Consider the following 20,992-nt stretch of genomic DNA (forward strand, 5'->3'; position numbering starts at 1 on the left):
ATCTATGTATATATATATATACCTATGTATGCCATTCAAATATGTTTAAAAAATAAGAAAAGCCTTACTTACTCTGTACATAGTTTTTGATTTAGTTTTTAGGGTGAAAGCTGCTACTGATGATTCTTCTCTTTTTCCTCGTTCCTTTTGATTTTTATGTTTCCTTGGCTCGCTTCGTTTTCTTCGTCTTCCAATCCGACACCAATCGAAGCAATGGTGTTTTATCCGACACCAATCGATGCAATGGTGTACCTTTTTTAATATTTTGGGTTCTCAAAAGAACCGATGGTTGTTACACGGTGCACAAATTTTCAGCTACGCACAATTGCAGAATACGTATGATGGCTGCTGCGGCGTTGTGAATATGCGCCCAAAAAAAACTTGGATGTGCACGCACGTGTAGATTGCAGCGTGGCAAAATTGAAAAGATGTTCACAAATGTTGATTGATGCACGGTGTGGTTACTGCTGTGTCTTGACAAATAAACTAATTCACAAGCACACACACGTGGTTGGTGAAGAAATTTCTGGTGGTGACTCTGTGGTGATGGCGACGGTGGCGGCGAACGTGGTTTTAGTTTCACCAATTCAAGCGTATCCCTGGCTCGCTAGGACCAAATGTTCGTCTGGGAGACAAATGTGATGGCTCACCTGTTGCCGCTTGTCCTGCCAATGAGTCCAACTTAGGAATTGATTGTCCTTTTTGTTATTTTATGTCGAGTTCTTTGTTTTTTTTTTCTTTTCTTTTTGTTAATAAAAAATAACTTTGATTTTGTATTTGTGTTATATTAAACAAATTTTATTTTTTCTTTTAATTTATAATTTGTAATACTTTTTTTTTTTTTCAATGGTGGGCGAACTTGTGCCTGAGAGAGTTTGAGAAAGAATGAGAAAAAATGAATGTCAGTAATGACTGAATAAAATGGCGGACAAAAAAGGGAGGAAGGGCAGCCAACTGCCCGCCACAAAAAACACGACGAAACAATATTTGGTGATGCCAAATATTGTTTCGTCGGGGATTTTGTTTAAGGGTACGTTAACAGAAAGGTTTCTTTCCATGACATTACGATGATAGGGAATGCCAAAAAAAGTGGGTCCCGGAAGTCCGTCTGTCTGTAAACGAAGCTACAGCCTAAACGGATGGACTGATTGATGTCAAACTTGGTATGTAGCGTTATTTGGCGACTCTCCAGAGGATTTTTTTGGACCAAAAATAACGGTACTTGTCATATAATGATTGTAGTAAAGTTAAAATTTCTCGAAAACGGCTCCAACGGTTTTGTTAAAAAAAAATTCAAATGTAAGTTTTAAGACGAGGTCTATCTATAAATGAAAAAAAAAAAATTGAAAATCATTAATAACGGTACCTGCCATAGAACCGTTTTCTGTTAAACCCGATTTTTTCCGATACTACTAATTCGATTTCAAGGATTTTTTTTTGTAAATTTTTAATATAAACCAAAAATAAAATTTTGAACAAATTATTTGATGGATTTAAAAAAAAATAGAAAATTTTTTTGTTGTTTTATTTTTTTTATACTGGTTTTGGAGGGCAATTTGATTTCAGGTGTTGTTTTATTATTTTGGAAAACGATTTTAATGTTTTTTTTTTTTTAATTTTTTTTTTCTATTTACCTACAATCAGGGGCGTACACACCATTGGGGAAAGCGGGGCTATGCCCCGGGGCCCCCGAAACGCCAGGGCCCCGTCTAGAGACAACGCAGAAAAGGCAACATATTAAAAAAGTAACGAAGCAAAAAGATAAGATATTTGACATGAATCAGTTCGGACACAAGAAAGACAAATTAATATTCTTCAGTAGGTATAATGCATAATGAATTGGTAGCTAGCCACATTCTATTTCATCTAAAAAAAAAAATACCTACCTCAGGGGCCCCAAAAACGAAGTAGGGCGTATACGTTCTTTTTTATTTGTTCTTATTTACTATATTATAGGGGCCACAAGTATCAAAGAATTCCCAAAATTTAGTCTTGCCCCGGCAACTCAACGTACGCCTCTGCCTACAATAGTTACATTTGATAATTTTGTATACAAAAAGTCCTACAAATTCTAGCAACTTGAACCCCAAGAGAAAGTTCTTGCGACCAAGTTGTTCATTTTATTTTATTTGCCTACCTACATAGTTTTTTCCAAAATGTTACGATTATCTGATTGCACTTGAATCTTAAAATTTGTTTCAACTCTATGCACTCACCGTCACACAGTGGTAAAAATGCTCCATCTAGGTGGACATTTGGTTGAAATTTGAAGGCAATTAAGAGACAAACTGGACTTTACACAGTTATAAGGAATGATTGACAACTATGAAACCACCCAATTTATTTCATTTAAGGCAGTTTCTCTAGCTTAACAGAGCAGTCTTTTCCAAGCAAAAGATGATTCCAGGACTTTGAAAATAATGCATATTTTTTAAGATAACGTGTTTTAACTCTGTTTGTTTTCAACCGAGTTTATTTTTTTTTTTAGAATTGTCAAGAGTTTTCAGCACTATATGTATATATGCAACACTTAAAGAATTTTTTGTAAACAATACCCAATAAACACTGGAGAACCATTTGATAGAATTAAGCGTCTATACAAGTTTTTAAAGTTCTGTAACTTTTTTTGCCCACCTTTGCCCACCTTCCGGTTTTCGTGGCCCGGACGAGTAATTCATATAGATTACACACCGGTAATATTTGAAGCCATACACAACCATAAGCGTGCTATATTGGAAATTTTCTTTGAAAATTTCATTTTTACAGAATGATTTAATTAATTAATAAATTAGTGACACAAGTAACGGCGCATGAGCTCAAATGGATTTAGGTTATTCAAAAATATGTAGTTTTGATTACAATTGAATCATTTATTTTCAAAACATGATAAGTCCATGATTTCAAATTGTTCAGGAGAAGAAAAAAACGTTCTATTTTCTTTTGTTAAGTGTGGCTAAATGTATAAAAAATATATTTTGTAGAACTTTTATCTAGCTACAGAATATCGTTTGGTATTTACTTTTTGGACCGATATATCGCGATAGTTCAAAAGATAAAAATAAAAACGATTTTGGACTTATCATACTTTGAAAATAAACGAATGTGAATTTAGTTTTAAAATTAATATGAAAATTTTTTTAAAGCCGCAGACTATCAAACAATTGCATTTGGGAATAGAATATAATGTTTCGAGTAGTTATTTTACTTGAAAGACGCTTTCAACCTAAGATTTTGAGTCAATAGTCAGCTTCTTTATGTGTAGTCAATTACTCGTAAAAAAGTTGCTGTTTATTTTCAAATGATGATAAGTCCGGGAATTTTATCATGTTTTGACAATAAAAAAATTTTTCGCTTAGCTGTAAAATCGAATATAGACTGAGTAGATGGTTCATATTTTGAAGGCAGGTGTGGTTATACCCCAAGAACATATTCAGTTAAAAAAACGAATTTTGAAAATAAAGTGGACTTATCATGTTTTGAAAATAAACGATTCAATTATTAAGACGAATTAGAAATACATAACTTTTGGTATATACCTAACTTAATTTTTCTCAAATCAATATTGTTTTCAAGCATTCAAAATGATTTCAAAAAGCACTTCGACATTGAAAATAAAACTACAGATTCGTCAATTTTTAACCAATTTAATATTTTTTTTTATCTATTTAAGAAATATAAGTACCTTCATATACAGCTGTGTTCAAAATAATAGTAGTGCCTGCAACAAAATAACATTTTTTATATTTACGGTGCTTCTATGGTTAAAAATTTAATTTCTTTGATGTCAAAGTTTGTAACGGTCAATTACTAATAAATGTATCGTAATTTTAAAATGAAAAAGAAGGTGCCAAATAATTTTTCATTGATTTTTGGTTGTTCTTTCGAATTTGACCTGTTCAAAATAATAGTAGTTAAAGTTATTTTTTAAGAATTTAAAAGCGGTTTATAACTTAGAATATTTATTTTTGGTTTAAAAGTAAGTACTCATATAATTTGAATAATTTTTCAACAAAAAACGATTTGTTTCGGTTTTAATCTATTTAAAGTTCGAAGAGCAAAACACTGCAGTTCGGATAAAGGAAACTTATACGAAAGCTGCTTGAAGAAGGGAAAACCTACTTGGAAATTCAAGTTTATATTAGGATGCTCCCCTACAATGGTAGCCAATGCAATAAAGTCAACGAAAGACCCGAAACGCGCGGTAGAAAAAGAAAAAAGACCGCCGTAGATGACAGGCGTATTGTCCAGACGAGGAAAGTTGAGCCTTCTGCATCGTTGTTTCACATCCAGAAGGCTTTAAGCCTGGATTGCAGTGCAGTGCACATTCGGAGGCGAATGTTAGACACTAATTTGTACGCTTGAAGTCCACGAAAAGTTCAGCGAAACATGTTAAAAAGCGTATCCAGTTTGTAAAAGACCACATAAACTGGCCAGCAAAGTAATGGCGTAACATATTGTTTACTGATGACAGCATATTTGTCCCTTTTGGTGGTACTGGATCTCCACAATACGTCCGACGTCCACCCAATACGGATTATGTTCCAAAGTATACGACGAAAACAGTTAAACATGGAGGGTCGAAAATTTTAGTATTTTAACATATTTCTTTGTTAAGAGCGGAACTTTTCGTGGGTTTCAAGCGTACAAATTAGTGTCTAACATTCGCCTCCGAATGTGCACTGCACTGCAATCCAGGCTTAAAGCCTTCTGGATGTGAAACAACGATGCAGAAGGCTCAACTTTCCTCGTCTGGACAATACGCCTGTCATCTACGGCGGTCTTTTTTCTTTTTCTACCGCGCGTTTCGGGTCTTTCGTTGACTTTATTGCATTGGCTACCATTGTAGGGGAGCATCCTAATATAAACTTGAATTTCCAAGTAGGTTTTCCCTTCTTCAAGCAGCTTTCGTATAAGTTTCCTTTATCCGAACTGCAGTGTTTTGCTCTTCGAACTTTAAATAGATTAAAACCGAAACAAATCGTTTTTTGTTGAAAAATTATTCAAATTATATGAGTACTTACTTTTAAACCAAAAATAAATATTCTAAGTTATAAACCGCTTTTAAATTCTTAAAAAATAACTTTAACTACTATTATTTTGAACAGGTCAAATTCGAAAGAACAACCAAAAATCAATGAAAAATTATTTGGCACCTTCTTTTTCATTTTAAAATTACGATACATTTATTAGTAATTGACCGTTACAAACTTTGACATCAAAGAAATTAAATTTTTAACCATAGAAGCACCGTAAATATAACAAATGTTATTTTGTTGCAGGCACTACTATTATTTTGAACACAACTGTATACCTTTTCAACAAACCTACCTATAGTCTTTAAGAATTTCAAAAATTATCTATTCTCACATTTTTTTGTCTTGTACATTTATTTGAAGCATATTCATATGAAGAACATTAATTTTATGGTCAAAGATAAAAATCGAAAGCCAGTTGGAGTTGGATTGAGTGCACAATAGGTGTCAGAAATCAATTAAAATTAAATAGAAAATGAAAATCCGATTAAAATAGATTTTTCCATCAATTTTGTTAATTTTTTTCGAAAACTATTCGAAACCATTTCAGCTGATATCGAAGCAGAAGTAAAGTAAATGAGTTTACTGATCGCATTAGTTTATTTTTATTAGTTATAACTTCGAAAATAAATAAAATCATTAAGATAATTTTCAAATACATGTTTCAATTCTATTTCGAGTAAAAGTGAAATGTAGAAACTAACTAATAATTATTATTAAAATCTGCAGAAAATAGTCCTCTACAGTTAATAAACATAAACTCAGCACTTGAAGAAGATAATTTACAATATTAATGCAGTTTATGAGTAATGTCCACCTAAAAAGTCCCTTTTTACCAGTGTGCGTCACCTTGTAGAAAGAGTGTCAGTGTCGATGGTATCATGCAAAAGTTTTAAATTAACTGAGGGAATAGTTAATTTTGTATCGTTTTACAAAAAAGACCTTTTTGATCAGCTGATCATGTCTCCTACATCCCTTACTTTTAAGTACCTTCTTAGAAAAATTAATTTATTTAACATAAACTAAATGTTATAGTGAGGCGGCTTAGCATTAAAAAAGAGTTCAATCGTGCACTTTGTGATAAAAGCATGAAATTAACATCGTTGGTAGTACTCAAGTTAAGAGTTATTTTGAGATATTGGGCCACCTTGTATTCCATTCGGAAGGGTAGATACAAGACTTTTTCTGTGTTGCACTCGATTTGTTGCATATCGTAGTATAGGCAATGAAATATTGTATTAATATGATACATGATTTCGAGGTATTTTCTAACGCCCGATCGAATAAAATCAATACCAAAATGTCTCGACCATCATGTAAAAAGTTATTGGACTCTTTATGAATTGTCGTTTACTCAAAGAGCAAGAGTCAAAATATTATCAAGTACTCCTTGAAAAAAAGTAGTAGGTTGATAAAATTTCGTGTGGACGTTTCTAATACCATAGAAAAAAATAATAAAATATGTTCATCAAAAAATTTCAGGTCAAAGGGTGTTTTTTTTAGCGAGAAAGAACACTTTTGAAATGGTACCATTGCAACACATGGAAAATTTATGAATTTTTTTGAACCGCATATACATTTTATACATCGTATGAGAATCAAAAATAATCAAAAAATGAATTATATTTACCATGGAACATTGAATTTTCATGCAAAACTTAAATTGCTTGCTTTTATTTTTTATTGAATTTTCATACAAATTAATGTTTCGAAGGAGTGAGGTGCAAAAGTAAAAGTATGAAAAATAATTGTGCAGTTTGTGATAAAAGGATCAAATTAATAGGATTGTTAGTACAATATGTAACCCTAATTTTAAGATATTGGGCCACTTAATATTTTACCTTTGAAGATGTTTATAACGATGCACAGAAAGCAATTTAAATGAAGTTTTGTGAAATTTGTTATTATTAGATGGCTCATGTACATCCTCATAGTTCAAATATTAAAAGGCCCAATATCTTAAAATTAGGGTTACATATTGTACTAACAATCCTATTAATTTGATCCTTTTATCACAAACTGCACAATTATTTTTCATACTTTTACTTTTGCACCTCACTCCTTCAAAACATTAATTTGTATGAAAATTCAATAAAAAATAAAAGCAAGCAATTTAAGTTTTGCATGAAAATTCAATGTTCCATGGTAAATATAATTCATTTTTTGATTATTTTTGATTCTCATACGATGTATAAAATGTATATGCGGTTCAAAAAAATTCATAAATTTTCCATGTGTTGCAATGGTACCATTTCAAAAGTGTTCTTTCTCGCTAAAAAAAACACCCTTTGACCTGAAATTTTTGGATGGACATATTTTATTATTTTTTTCTATGGTATTAGAAAAGTCCACACTAAATTTTATCAACCTACCACTTTTTTTCAAGGAGTACTTGGTAATATTCTGAATCTTGCTGTTTGAGTAAAAGACAATTTATAAAAAGTGCAATAACTTTTTACATGACGGTCCAGGCATATTGCTATTGGTTTTATTCGATCGGGCGTTAAAAATTACCTCGAAATCATGTATTATATTAATAAAAAGGTTTCATCAGCTATACTATGATATGCAACAATGCGGGTGCAACACAGAAAATCTCTTGTATCTACGCTCCTGGATGGAATACAAAGTGGCCCAATATCTCAAAATAACTCTAATATTGAGTAATACCCATGATATAAATTTCATGCTTTTATCACAAAGTGCACGATTTAGATGCTAACCCGCCTCACTATTAAGTTTTTATCAAATGCTCTCTTTTTTTATAATTTTTTTTTTTTCTTCCAAGTGATCTTTTTTTAACGGTTCCAGAGTAAACTGTTCTCTATTCAGAAAGGTCCCAGATGGACACCCTAATGTACGAAAAACAAAGCTATTTTAAACTCTCAACCACAATTTTCTCTCCTGAAAAATGCTTAAAAAGAACATTGACAGGTTTCTCGTTTGGACTTGGTTCTAATGATATTGCTTACAGCGGAATTAAGAATCGAACCCCCCCAAAATGAAATCCTAGCTACGGCTATGGTACCTACTCATCATACTCGTCTTCCTCCAACCAACTCCAAACTGAATTGCCAAGTTGGAAGTAGGAACTTGCTTTGGAATGCAAAAATGTTGGAATTGAAATGTCAATCATCCGCGAATTTCAAATCTAGTGCAACCCCTTCACTTGCTTTTGCTGCTAACTGCGTGTGTGTGATCTTCACATTCCATATGGAAGTTAAAGTGGAAGCGCCGAGTTAGCGCAAAAATATCACAAGAAACCGGCTGAAATATGTATTATTTTTATTTGACACCTTACCTGTTGATTGTTGATTGTGACGACTTGCGACGAGGACGGAAGAAACAACCACGACGACAACAAAGACTAGGCTTGTGTATCCACTCCAATTGGTTGTGTGTGTAGGTAAACTAATTACAAAGGTAAACCAAATGGATGAGTGAGGTTAATTTTCCTTCTTTTTTTTTTTGTTGTTGGAAAAACAGGTAATCCCTTTGCGCAATGGCAGTGAAATGAAATTGGGTTCTAATATTTCTTCACAATTTTCTTGTTTATTTCTTCTTTTTCTATTTCATGAAATATTCATAAAAATAAAGAAAATAATATAATACACAATTTTCTTTTTTTTTCTCAAAGAATTGAGAAATACACTTGAAATTTATTTTCTAGATTGCCGTGAATTTTATTAAAAGTTCGGATTGGAATTTATATTCGTTGAATCGCGAAAACACATCTAGCGATGAGAACCGTTAAACTCCAACTGAAGTTGAATTCAATTCGATTTCTTGAATGAAGCGAAAAATTCGAAATGGAAAATTGTCACAAAAGGAATACGAAAATATAGAAGAGTAGATAATGAGGAAATGTCAAAAAATATTGATGGCTGCTGGAAAAAGAAAAAGAAAATGGTGTTCTTTTTTCGAAATTATGATGGGATGTGTTGGTAAGGTGAACGTTCACAGATAAAAGAGAAAAAGATTACTGACTATTGTACCGAATTTGAAAACGATAAGGGCCAGTTGAACAAACGTGGTTCAGCCCTGGTTCAAAAATTTAACATGCTGATTTCAACGGATTAGCTGTGGTTTAACTTTGTTACAATCATGGATTTGGCAATTTTAACATATATAAACCTTGAACCCATACTAAACCTCAGTTTTATCATAGATTTCAGAAGATAAAAGTTTCTGAAACAAGGAATAAATATTTGAACAACTACATAGTGGATTTCATACAAATTATAACAGCTTTCTTGAATCGTATTGATTTTTTTGACGTGTGGTAATGGTAATCTTACAATTGTTGTGTTGTCCATTTCTTTCTATTTAAACAGAAAAAATGAGACAGAGTCATTGATCTTTATTGCCATAGATAAATAATAGAAAAGATGTTGTACTGAGATATGTACTAGCACACAATTCTCCTTTTTCTCAAAAGAAAAATAGAGATGAACTGATTATAACAGTGTTTCAATCTAACGGCCATATTATTCACTAGTTTAAAAATACATCTGGATGTAAGGAAACTGAAATGTCAAAAATAAATCCAAATCTATGATATTCACTATCACACAGAGAAAAAAGTCATTTTTAGCTATTTTGTAACTATTTTCATAGTTAAAATCGGGATAACTATTTAAGATTTGGATTTATTTTTGAAATTTTTTGACAATTTTACATCCAGATGTATTTTTTAAACTATTGAATAATATGGCTGCAAGGATAAGAAGTACAGGAATGGGTGGCATATATCACATTTAGGGCCAGTTGTACAAATATTTAATCCGCGAATCAGCAACTTTTATCTTCTGAAATCGGTAGCAAGGCTGAAGTTTAGCACTGGTTCAAGAGGTTCATATATGTAGATATATAGCCACATTCATGCTTGAACCGACGTTGATCCGCAGCTAATCAGTCGAAATCTGTGGGTTAAATTCCTGAACCAAGGCTGATCCACGATTGTACAACTGGCGCTTATAGTGAAGGATAGCGTGGCATGAAAACTGTCAAAAATAAAACCAAAGCTGTCATTCGAGCCATTCTGATATGTGTGATAGAATTAAAACCAAAGTGTAATTCAAATTCAAAAACCCTTTAAAAACATTCTTTTAAGTGAGACAAAAAACTCAGCCGAGCGTGTGCAGTTGTAAAAGTTATAAAATATGAAACATTTAATGAAAACTTGAAGAAAATGTTATTAGATGTGTTTTTTTGTTTATGTATAATATACATTGTATATAGATTATGTGCAAAAAAACGACATCGAGGTTTTTGAAATCAAAACAATTTACATGTTAAAAACCACAAAAACTTTATCTGTATAGATTTTTGAAAAATCCAAAGATAATAGGTGTGTTTTTTTGTTTATCTATATAGATTTTGTGCAAAAAAACGACATCGGGATTTTTGAAATCCATGCAAACATTTGGCACCACTGTACATATACTTTGGCAGCTCTCTGTCCAAAATGTTGCTTTTGTTTTTTTTTTATTTTTACTACGAAGTGGGAAGGCCATTACATCCATATTGGATGCAAACAAAAATTTTCATATGGCCATGGCATCCATGTTGGATTCAAAAAATTTTTTTTTCACAAAAAACCAAAAATTATCTGTATATTCTTAGCTACATTTTAAGACCATGACCATTAACATTAGTTGCGTCGTTCTTGTCTTATAAGCGTTTGAAGGTAGCCATATTGAATTTTGTTTCAATTTTTTAAAAATCAAATGTGAAAACTTTTTTATTTTTATTTCTAATTTTTCGAAAAAACTTTGGTAATTTTATATACATATCTGTTCAACAATCTTATCAGGATCCATTTAAGACTTTTATCTGAAAAGTGCATTGCGTATATCTCGAGATATTAACATTTCAATGCAACCATGTCAAACAAATTTTTGATTATTTTTTTCTATGACAGTTTTTTTCAAACCTCGTTTTCTCCGCTTTTTTTTTTTTGTTAGTATTTTCAGATATTTCTGTATGAACACAACAATTAAACTACCTTGGCACTACTGTTTTTATCGAGAGAAAGTAAAATCTGGATAATTATCTGGATTTTTCAATAATCTATACAGATAAAGTTTTTGTTGTTTTTAACACGTAAATTGTTTTCAAAAATCTCGATGTCGTTTTTTTGCACAAATTGAACAAATATACATAAAATTACCAAAGTTTTTTTCGAAAAATTAGAAATAAAAATAAAAGAGTTTTCACGTTTGATTAAATAAAATAGAAAAAAATGCTTAAAACACAAGAACGACGCAATTAATGTTGATGGTCATGGTCTTAAATGAAGCTTAGAATATACAAATGATTTTTGGTTTTTTGTTAAAAAAAAATTTTTTTGGAATCCAAGATGGATGCAATGGCCATGGTTTGGTTTTTTGTGACATCATGGATGTAATGGTCATACCACTACGGAGTTAAAAAAAAAACATGAGCACGGCACATTTTTGACAGACAGCCTGCCAAAGTGTATGTACAGTGGTGCCAAACATTTGGATGGATTTCAAAAATCCCGATGTCGTTTTTTTGCACAAAATCTATATAGATAAACAAAAAAACACACCTATTATTTCGCGAAATAATTTATTTAATTTTTATCACAATTGAATACATTTGAAGAAAAGTTGCAGTTTAAGTGTTGGCTTTGAAAAAACTTATTTTGCTCTCTTTCAAAATGACATTGAGCACTTTGCGTCTTCGCCCTTCAAGCAAGAAAACGGAGTTCAGAAAAGACACTCCGACCGAGAAAACGGGGCTGCACTCACACACAACTTTTTGTGTATGAACACAAAGTCGAAGGAGAAATCGTGGTGAAAAAACCAATACATATAAAATCGGCTCCGCGGTGATTATAATTTCCATACTAATTTGAGCCGACTTCGGACCCGTTTCTGAGCCGAAGTCGGACTCAGCTCCACCTGAGGCGGAGCGTATTCGGACCGAGGTCGGACTTGTTTGCTTGAAGGGCGTGTAAAAGAAGACATCCCTTCAAGCAAACGAGTCCGAATCCGCTCCGCCTGAGTCCAACCTCGACTACGAACAATGCCGTCTTTATCATAAGGGCACACGGGGCCCGTGCCCAGGGCCCTCATTCTCAGGGGGCCCCGAAGGAACGAAAATTTCTCTCACACATTTATTCAAAAAAACATTTTTGTCGGGCAGACCATCTGCCAAAAAATTTTAGTTTTTATATGGCAACCAAACAATCAAATAAAGTTTTTTCTACACCTATACGGTTAATATATGTTTTCAAAATGAAAACAAATTATGTGACGACCAAACCCAAATTCAATTTTCCAAAAAATAAGACAATAATATTTTCAAAAAACAAGAAAAATATCTTTTTTTTTCTACTGTAGGTAAGATTATTTATTATTTATTAATAAAAACAACGAATTCTCTTTCATTATCTTTTTCCTTAAATAATAATTTCGTTTGAAGTTTGCAAAACTGTAGTGCGTGTTAAAATCAGTGTAAAAATATGTGTAGATTCGTATTGAAAGACGAAAATAGAATCAATTCGTCGGCACAAAAACATCAATACTTTTTCCGTTGGAAAACGTTTAAGAAAAAACTATTGCCGGCTCGTCGACAATACTTCAATGTTTTGGTACAATGGAAAACGCCATGGTACAATGGTTGGCACCCGCAAACTTTTTTAATTTGAATTGCGAATTGCTCTCGTATTTAAAGATTGACACATAAAATTTATTAAATGATTTTAAAAAATTGTATTGCAAATATTTTTTTTTAAGTTTTCTTAATTTTAATATCAGTATAAACCTTTTTATGTCAAAATTTTCATTAAAATCGGTTGTGTCGTTTACTTTAAGAAATACGTTCTATGGCAAGTAGGTACCGTTAATAACGGTCCAAAAAATACTCTTCTTATTTCAAAAGTGCGGCCTTATTTGCAGCATAGAATGTTTTTTTTTTTCAAAGCAAAATCGTTAGCCGTATTTGAGAAAATTGCAATTTCTCGAAAACTTTATATTGGAGATATCCTTTAAAAAGGAGACATTAAAATAAAATAAAATGAAATAAAATACGTACACTGAGCCAAAAAAAAAAACAAGGTAAAATCATTGTAACCACTTTGAATCAATGTAAAATCACTACATTTTTAGCTTAAAGTGGAAAATGATTGAATCAAAGTAGCACACTTAAAATCTAAGTTGTTCACACATAAAAAAAAAACAAAGTAAATCTGGCATCCGCTGGGTATCGAACCTGCTACACCTGGGTTGACAAGCTTGTGCCTTACCACTGTGCCATCTCACTTATAAAAATTGATGTGACAAATTGTAAGTTAAGCATATGTAGGACGATTTTAAGAAAATTAATGAATATGTTTTTCACCATTAATTCAATGTAGAACGTATTAAAAATTACTATACGTTTTTTCTCTGGGTGTATAAATCGTCTGTGCCGAGTTTTTAGCAAATCTATCTATCAACCCGTTTGAGCTCTTTTTTCCAATTTTTCAAACTGAAACGTATAACGGATACAGGATATAATTATTGGCAGTATAAAAAGTACAATTCTTGGCAGTGACAACGATTGATTTCCAAATGGACGTATTATTGGCACCCCCTACTAATAATAAAGACACTAGGTACTTTATATGGAACGATATATTGGCAACCCTTTGCCTTTTAGCCAAACATTGTACTTGTTTTATTTTCCAAAAGGGGCCCAAATTCTTGTGTGCCCAAGGGCCCCAAGCTAGTTAAAGACGGCCCTGACTACGAAACGGATCCGACGGCGGCTCAAATTAGTATGGAAATTATAATCACCGCGGAGCCGATTTTATATGTATTGGTTTTTCACCACGATATTTCTCCTTCGACCTTGTGTTCATACACAGAAATTTGCAAGTGTGTGAGTGCAACCCCGTTTTTCTCGTTTTGAGGTCGGAGTGTCTTTTCTGAACTCAGTTTTGTTGCTTGAAGGGAAATTCCAAAATCCCTTCAAGCAAATTAGTCCGACCTCGGTCCGAATCCGCTCCGCCAGAGTCCGACCTCGACTACGAAACGGGTCAAACGGCGGCTCAAATTAGTATGGAAATTATAATCACTGCGGAGCCGATTTTATATGTATTGGTATTTTCACCACGATTTCTCCTTCGACTTTGTGTTCATACACAAAAAGTTGCAAGTGAGTGGAGAAGAAGAAGTGGTCGTACCTCGGAGTGCCTTTTCTGAACTCAGTTTTCTTGCTTGAAGGGATGGAAGACAGAGAAGCAACAAAGACTGGTACTGGAAAAAATCATATTCCTCTTTGTGTTTGGAAAAAGCAAAACTGGAAAATTTTGTTTCTCTTCCTAGTTGTTTCTTGCATGCGTTGGAAAAAAAAAGCAAATGCAGATGCAGATACAGATAAATCGTTGTTAAATGCAGACGCAAGCCAAAAATAATCCAAATTGAAAGTGAATTTAAATAATACGTTTTTATTCAAGTTAAAAAACATTTCGATTTATTATTAAAAAACATAAAAAAGAAATTAACTTTGAAAAAGAAATAAATTTAAAAGTTTCATAAAGTCAACGAAAAGAAGAAACAAAATTCAACCAAGCATGGAATAAGTGCGTACTGCATACACATTTGATTGAAGAGCCGACAATGTTATAATTTGTCTACAATAATTATTGCATTAATGCTGCAGTTCATTACCTAAACATATAAAATAATCATTTGCAAAATGTATTTAAATCTACCAGCTGCACTTAAAATATTGAGGAAAAAATCATCGGTGAGTTTTAATTGAGCATAATATTAAATTAAATCAAGCATTTTAAATTAATTTTTAATGATCATTATCGATGTCAATTTTCTGTGGCTTGATATTTTTTTTTAAACTTTCTCCAGACAGCCAGCGTTATCCCTTTCCCTAACCTGTTTCCCCCATGCTTTGCATTCAGATTTGCTAAGATTTTCTTTTTTTTGTTCTGCGCAGGCTCAAATAATTTTTCGTTTTCACAAAGAACACGAGAATCGAGAACGACGCGACGCGATGGTATTGAGATGAGACCATTTTTCCCGTCTACACTTTATACCAACTTCACTTAACTCAAGCGTAGTTCTCAACGTCACCGATGAAGAATTTAGTGAGGCCCAAATTTTAATTGAATTTCTTATCTTCTACCCCTTCGATGTCGAGGGGATCCTAACAATATTTTTCCGCCTTTGGTATATGCCTGGTTGACCTCAGAAATTAGCGGCAATCCAATCGGTTTTGTATTATTCCATTTCTGAGACTTAACTGAAAGCTGGTGTTTTTGCATTTGCTTGCGCCAGGAGTTTTTAGTTAAGTTCAGCCCTACTAACAATTTTGCTTCTATAATGCTTTACAGAAGCAACAATTGCATCTGTAAAGCTGTATAGAACCAAAATTGTTTGTCGGGAGTTGGTTTATTTATTTAATATTTCAACTTATTTACAAAAAAACAAAAATGTTACATTTTGAAGTCTTTTTTGCTATTGCTTTTAGACAAAGCAATTAATAAATAATAAAGGCGTCCATTTTATTAACTATTTTCAAAACAAGTTTTATCTCAAAACATGTTTAATGAATGTTTAAAGTTGCAAATTTTCCCAAACTTAGCACTATTATCAAGAGATTTGACATCTAGAAGCGAAAATCTTAAATAAAATTTTGGTTTAATTGCCAATTGGTTTTTCACTTCTTACGTTTCCCACAGGCATGGGGGTAAAATGCCAAGTTTCGATCCGGCAGACCTCTAAATTTTTAAAGAAGATGTTATTACCTTTGACATCACTGATTCTTTAATTAATATACAGCTATGGACAAAGAAATAGCACACTTTTGATTTTTCTTACAAAAATTGGATTTATTTGGGACCTTTTAACTTATGTATTATAATTTTTAAAAATATAATTTCTAGAGAATACCCTTTTTTCTTGTGGACAAAGAAATAGCCCACATTCCGAAAATCATAAAAATAATTATTTCTAAGCAAAAATTCTTACAATTTCCAATAAATTCAATACTACTAAGTTAGTAACTTGTTAGTAGACCACAGTTTTTCAAAGTTCTTTCGCACCTCTTTGGTAAACTTTCAACTAACGTCTGGTATCCACTTTGTGGAGTACGGCACCACGCTTCTTTGATTCTGGCCCAAAGATCGTTTGAATTTTTGAATTTCCTTTTCCCACGCTTAACCTTGACATCAATTTATAAGTTTTCTATGGGGTTAAGATTGTGAATTTGAGATGGCTAGGTGCAAACATCGATTTTTTCGTCCGAAAACCTATCTTGTACTATTTCTGATGCATGTTTGGGTGATTGTCATGTATGAATATCTAATTAACTGGCGAGAAATATGGTTCCTAGGTATTCTAATGTAATATTAAGACAAAAGAATTTATCAATTTTGCCATCCACCTAACCAATGGGTCCTTACCATGCCAGGAAAATGCGCCCCAGACCATCAAATCCTATCCTCTTAGTTTCATCGTCTTGAGATAATACTTTGGCTTGTCCTTTTAACATTTTAGGCGATGGACAAATGTTTTGTCATCGGTTCCAATGCGGTTAACCTTTATTTCATCACTCCAAAAGACTCTCATTGCATGTTTTTATGCAGATGTTTTATAGCTAATGTTAGGTGATCTTTCATGTGTCTTTTTATATCATTGGATTTTTCTTGCTTACCTGTCTGAACAACTCAGCATCATTAAGTATCCTTCTTAAAAGTCTGCTTGACACTTTTTTCGCCGAATTCTACAGTTGTGTTCAAAATAATAGTAGTGCCTGCAACAAAATAACACTTGTTATATTTACGGTGCTTCTATGGTTAAAAATTTAATTTCTTTGATGTCAAAGTTTGTAACGGTCAATTACTAATAAATGTATCGTAATTTTAAAGTGGAAAAGAAGGTGCCAAATAATTTTTCAATGATTTTTGGTTGTTCTTTCGAATTTGACCTGTTCAAAATAATAGTAGTTAAAGTTATTTTTTAAGAATTTAAAAGCGCTTTATAACTTAGAATATTTATTTTTGGTTTAAAAGTAAGTACTCATATAATTTGAATAATTTTTCAACAAAAAACGATTTGTTTCGGTTTTAATCTATTTAAAGTTCGAAGAGCAAAACACTGCAGTTCGGATAACGGAAACTTATACGAAAGCTGCTTGAAGAAGGGAAAACCTACTTGGAAATTCAAGTTTATATTAGGATGCTCCCCTACAATGGTAGCCAATGCAATAAAGTCAACGAAAAACCCGAAACGCGCGGTAGAAGAAGAAAAAAGACCGCCGTAGATGACAGGAGTAATGTCCAGACGAGCAAAGTTGAGCTTTCTGCATCGTTGTTTCACATCCAGAAGGCTTTAAGCCTGGATTACAGTGCAGTGAAAATTCGGAGGCGAATGTTAGACACTAATTTGTACGCTTGAAGTCCACGAAAAGTTCCGCTGTTAACAAAGAAATATGTTTAAATTCTTAAATTTTCGACCCTCCATGTTTAACTGTTTCCGTCGTATACTTTGGAACATATTCCGTATTGGGTGGACGTCGGACTTATTCTGGAGATCCAGTACCACCAAAGGGGACAAATATGCTCTCATCAATAAACAATATGTTACGCCATTACTTTGCTGGCCAGTTTATGTGGTCTTTTACAAACTGGATACGCTTTTTAACATGTTTCGCTGAACTTTTCGTGGACTTCAAGCGTACAAATTAGTGTCTAACATTCGCCTCCGAATTTTCACTGCACTGTAATCCAGGCTTAAAGCCTTCTGGATGTGAAACAACGATGCAGAAAGCTCAACTTTGCTCGTCTGGACATTACTCCTGTCATCTACGGCGGTCTTTTTTCTTCTTCTACCGCGCGTTTCGGGTTTTTCGTTGACTTTATTGCATTGGCTACCATTGTAGGGGAGCATCCTAATATAAACTTGAATTTCCAAGTAGGTTTTCCCTTCTTCAAGCAGCTTTCGTATAAGTTTCCGTTATCCGAACTGCAGTGTTTTGCTCTTCGAACTTTAAATAGATTAAAACCGAAACAAATCGTTTTTTGTTGAAAAATTATTCAAATTATATGAGTACTTACTTTTAAACCAAAAATAAATATTCTAAGTTATAAAGCGCTTTTAAATTCTTAAAAAATAACTTTAACTACTATTATTTTGAACAGGTCAAATTCGAAAGAACAACCAAAAATCATTGAAAAATTATTTGGCACCTTCTTTTCCACTTTAAAATTACGATACATTTATTAGTAATTGACCGTTACAAACTTTGACATCAAAGAAATTAAATTTTTAACCATAGAAGCACCGTAAATATAACAAATGTTATTTTGTTGCAGGCACTACTATTATTTTGAACACAGCTGTATATTTACTTCGGGCAAAATCGTGCGAGATGACTTAAAAGGCCCACATTTGCGTTTCTTTGTGATCGCTCTATCCACTCGTATGGAAGTTTTGCGGGGAAGAAGTTAACGCAATTTAATTTCAGAGTTTAAATTTCTATTTGCTCTTTCCAAATAAATGGCTTTATCCATCATTTATTCGAAAAATTTAGAGTTTAAGCTAATTAAGAAGGATTTTTCCCTTGACTATGAGGCTCGAAAGTAATTCTCCCTTTTTTCGCAGTTTAATGATGTTTTCTGCCTATTTTTTTCAAAAATACTTTTTAATTAAATAGTAGCAATAAAATGAATGCACTTTCGTCTACAACTTTTGAACGCGGAATAAAAACTTAACGGTTAAACAAATGTGTGCTATTTCTGTGTCCACTAGCGAAAGAGACAGAAAAAGCATTATATTGCTAGTGCAAATAAATATAGAAAATAACGGTACTTTTAAGATATTTTTGTCTCCATCACTTTATTTCGATAATATACCAAAAGAAAAAAATTTATAAAAAGCATTCCTAATATCTAAAATTCGATTCGCATGATTTTTCTCAATAGTGTGCTATTTCTCTGTCCATGGCTGTAGGTATAAATAACATTTGCATCACACCTTTTGTCTAATTCTCCCTTTGTTTTTAAAAATTAAAAAAAAACACTTTGTATGGATAAAAAAAAAACTATTAACAAATGGCTTAAAAAACTTCTATGCTAGGAAGGTGCTTGGTTTTACCTTTGATTTGATACCAACAAAACTCCTTAACTCGTCCACGAACACCACCAAAAACAGGAGTTTAGCCAAAAACTCATGTTTAGCGCTTCTAACCTAAAAACCTGCATGACAAAACTGCCAGGCTTTCACCCCAAATGACCTCTGAATTTTGATAGCTGACAATATCACATAAACATTAATATCACCTTTAATGGAAAGAATCTATCTCCAAAGATAAGAAAGTTGTCTGTGTTTTTCTTGACCTAAAACGAGCCTTTGAGACGATCGATCCAAAGTTATTAATGTATGGAATAAGTGGTGTTCAGTTTGATTGGTTTCAAAGTTATTTATTTGGTCGTTCTCAACAAACCAAAATCAATGGAGTTTTGTCTGATCCTGAACCAATTGATCTAAGACCTCCGCAAGGATCCATACTTGGTCCAATCCTTTTTAACTGCTACATCCACGATATAAACAAAGCTATTAAGAACTGTGAGCTTGCTCTATTTGCAGACGATTCATTATTGTTTGTCGAAGCGGAATCAACTCAGGAATGTGAACGATTATTAAAAGAAGATCTTGATGTGTTGAATGTATGGCTTAAGGCTAATAAACTGAAACTTAATGTTTCAAAAACTAAATGTATGGTTTTAAACGATAATGTTAATGTTAACGTAACTATAGATCAAGAAACTGTTAAGCAAGTTTTGCAAATAAAGTGTAATTATTGATTATAAATTAAGTTTTTAGCAACATGTGCAATATATTTCAAAAAAAAATTTCAAAGAAAGTTGGTTTCCTTAGAAGAATTCGAAATGAAGTACATAAATACTATTACTGCTATAAATATTTATAATGTAATTATCAAACCACATTTTGAATACTGTTCTACTGTTTTGTATTTAATTAACCAAACATCTATGTGCAATTTACAAAAACTTCAAAATAAAGCAATGCGTGCAATACTTTGATGTAGTAAATATAATTCTATTGTAAATATGTTAAATACTTTGATTGGATGTCTGTTAAACAGCGTATTTATTTTTTGTGTTTAAAATCAAAAATTATTTATTACCAACATACTTGTCAAAATATATTCGTTACGTCAGAGATGTTCAAGAAATAGAGAGGATATAAGACTGCAAGCTTTTAGAAATGCAAGAACTCAAAACAGTCCGATTTATAAAGGGTTTAAAGTTTTCAATTAGAAACTTGAAATTTTATCTCAAGAACTATCTGTTTTTGGACCAATTAGAGGAAATCTGAAAAAAAAATTTGGAAAAGCTTTTGGTTTTCCAGAAAATTCACTTTGCGTTTTCGCAACGTTAGCCGAAAGGTTTAAGGTTTAAGGTTTAATATAATTTATTTAGCAATCTTGCTATTTAAAACTTTTTACACCGTATATCAATAATTATTTTTTACAAAATGTTTAATACAGTGCTTATATCTTAATAAATTAGTTTCTATTTTAACATTATCAGGAAGATTATTGTAAATTTGAATACCCTTATTAAATAGCATATTTTGTGTTCTACAATTTCTAAAAAATGGTAAGTGTAAGTTATTATTATTTCTTAGGCTATATGGACGTATTTCACTTCTTGTTACAAGTCTTCTTTGCAAATAATTTGGCATTAAGTTATTTTTTACTTTAAAAATAAATATTAAGGTATTCATGACAATTTTTTGTTTAACAGAAAGCCACTTTAAGGTATTTAACATATAACTTATGGATGTATAACGGTTACAGTACAATATTGCTCTCATTCCCTTGTTTTGTAAAATTTGTAATTTGTTTATCATTACTTCAGATCCCAATAGTAATATTGTTGGACAATATTCAAAATGGGGTTG

General features: G+C 32.2%; 1 long non-coding RNA gene across 2 annotated transcripts in view; it reads left to right on the forward strand.

Moving 5' to 3' along the window:
• Positions 1 to 14,475: 14,475 nt before the first annotated feature.
• Positions 14,476 to 20,992, forward strand: part of LOC129913240 (uncharacterized) — a 30,844-nt gene continuing 24,327 nt past the window's right edge. Inside the window, exon 1 of one of the 2 annotated variants that reach the window (XR_008772013.1) lies at positions 14,476 to 14,795. This is a non-coding gene — a long non-coding RNA (uncharacterized LOC129913240). The remainder of the gene's footprint in view (positions 14,796 to 20,992) is intronic. The other variant, XR_008772014.1, reaches the window with a different exon arrangement.

Source organism: Episyrphus balteatus, chromosome 3 (assembly GCF_945859705.1).
Source record: "Episyrphus balteatus chromosome 3, idEpiBalt1.1, whole genome shotgun sequence".
Lineage (NCBI taxonomy): Eukaryota > Metazoa > Arthropoda > Insecta > Diptera > Syrphidae > Episyrphus > Episyrphus balteatus.